Below are 2,646 nucleotides of genomic sequence, written 5' to 3' on the forward strand. Positions count from 1 at the left end.
GCCTACACTCTAATATTCAGAATTATGGAATTCTTTCATAATTGAACTCTATGGTGATGCTTTACTTGCTTGTATTATACTGATGCTCAATCATATATTGATGATGATTATGGTTCGAGTATGACCCATGAGATTAATTTACACCCGTGAAGGCAGATAAAGTATTATTTGAGGTTTGTATTGTATCTGAAGGCAGATGAAGTATTATTTGAGGTTTGTTTTGTATCTGAAGGAAGTGAAGTATATTGATAAATGCAGCATGCCATATGCATTACATGATTCATTTGCATCTGAAGTTTGGTCATGACCGATGGTCCGACCGTACCGGTACAGCTTAGCATCGTACGTTGCCCGAGGAGGGGTACGATGCGGCTTCATACCCTTAGAGGTATGAAGGCAGAGGACATATGCATTGCATTTATATGCATTCATTGAAGTGATATTAGCAGATGATGTGGTTTTATACTCTCAGAGGTATGATGGCAGATGACCTACACATTGCATTCCTATGCATACATTGAAGTGATATCTGGAGGTATTGTTGACGCAGGGAAGGGTTATACAACCTATTGTGGTTGTTCGAGGAAATGAGATGGTATTGGTTATATTGGGACTATTGAGTTCTATATCAACAAGTATTTCTGATCTCAATTGTGATTCCTTTAAAATGTTGTTTAATTCAATTTGTGGCGTAAATATCTCGTCAAAACAATTTGCTTGCTGAGATGTATCATCTCACTCTTGCATTACTCAATGCAGGTACTTGATTCATGTTGGGAATGAGGGAAGTAGCAGCACGTCCACCTTCACTATTATAATAACGCTGCCCAGTTGCAGCCATGATTTAATTAGAAACTCGATGTCAAATGATGTTTTTTTCTAGTCGTGTGCACTGGTTAATTCAGTTCATGTCATTATGTTTAACTTTCCTTTGCTAGCAGATTAATAATGCTTAGTATGTTTTTTCATGATATATGTTTATACACTGTTGCCCCTCGTTTATGCAATCTTTCGAAGGAGATGATGCCGAAATTTTATATATGGATGTAAGATGTGTAGTTCAATAGCATTCCGGGGTGTTTGTGGACCCCGGGGTGTTACACGTTAGGACCAAGATTCAAATATCATGGTGCATCCATCAAATAGTGAGGCATGGCAGATGTAACACCCCGAATTTGGGGGTATAAAATTTCTTTGCTGACATCCACCAAATTCAGATGTTACCCTCGTTTTCCCTTTGGCTTTCTTTCTCTTTCCAAAAATAGTGGAGTTATTTGCTTTTATGTAAGTGTTAGATGTATTAATGAAACTGTTTTGATTGTTGCATCATGCTGAAGTATATATTTTTGGATGATGATTGTGTTTTAAGGTTCATTCATATAATCAAAATCTAAATTCAAATAGTAAAAAGAAAAAGAAATAAAAAGGGAAAAAGAACCAACCCAGGAGCCCCCTCCCTTTCCCCTCGCTAGCTCGCTCGGCCAGCCTAGCGGTGGCCCAGCGCGCGGAAGCCGCGCGCATGCGTGCGTGGGCTGTTGCCCAGCGCCGCCACCGCGCATGGGGCCTGTCGTCAGCCCCTCCCTCCCAAAACCACCCACCCACGTTGTCCTCAAGCTAGGAGAGGCCGAGCCACATTTCATTTTTCGCCAACCTCCTCTCCACTTCTCTCTCTCGCCCTTGCTCGAGCACGGCGCCCGGAGACCGCCCGCTCACGTCGTCCGTCGAGGTAAGCTTGTTCCCTTCCTCTCTTCCCTCTCCTCCTCCTCGCCCCACCCCCTTGCACCCTGCTCGCGGCTCCCTCGGTGCGGCGCTGCGCATGTGCCCGCGCTCCAGCGCGGCGCGGCCAGCGCCCCAGAGTGGCCTTGCGTGCCCGTAGCTGCAGCTGGCGCGGCCCTGTGCCCACACCTGGCGTGGCTTGCGCAACGCCCCGCACCACCTTTTGCGCCCTCGTGCGACGTGTTCTCGCCGTCTCGCAGCATACTCGTTCTCGCGTGCATGCAGCACGTCGTCGGGATGCCTATGACGTCTGTCTACCCTCCATCTACACCCTAGACGACCCCGTCTACCCCACTGCATACTCATAGCCCCGCCATCGCATATTTTGCTTGTTCGCGCGTTGTTCGCGCGCATCGAGCGTGCTGCCTGTTCATGTCATCGCGCGCATGATCTCGCGCGCATGGTGCATATCGTCCTCTGACATTGCGCGTTTCGTCGCGCGCGAGTAAACCACTTCACCTAGAGTTGCTCATACTAATTAACTAGGTATTTAAACGACGATTATTCGAGTAACAACATAATAAGAGCTAAGTAATGATTTTATTGGTGCATACGATAATTACTTGTTAGTATGACTAGGTCGAGTTTAAATATTATAGTTAATATCCACTTAGCATACACGCAATATCCCTCGACCATAGCCTCAACCGTCGCATTTCCTTTCTCTCTCGATTGATCGTAAGTGCAAGCTATATATCACGTGCGTGTTTAATTGAATTGTTCCCTTGTATGGTGTACTGTTCTTTACGGACTTAAAGATGTGAATGTATGTTTGCACTCGTATAGATAACAATCCGTTTGCTGAGTTCGAAGAAGTTGCAGGAGAAGACCATGAGCAACAACTGGTTGGTGAAGGCAAGTGTCCTCTGA

The sequence above is a fragment of the Zea mays genome, chromosome 6 (assembly GCF_902167145.1).
Source record: "Zea mays cultivar B73 chromosome 6, Zm-B73-REFERENCE-NAM-5.0, whole genome shotgun sequence".
NCBI classification, from domain to species: Eukaryota; Viridiplantae; Streptophyta; class Magnoliopsida; order Poales; family Poaceae; genus Zea; species Zea mays.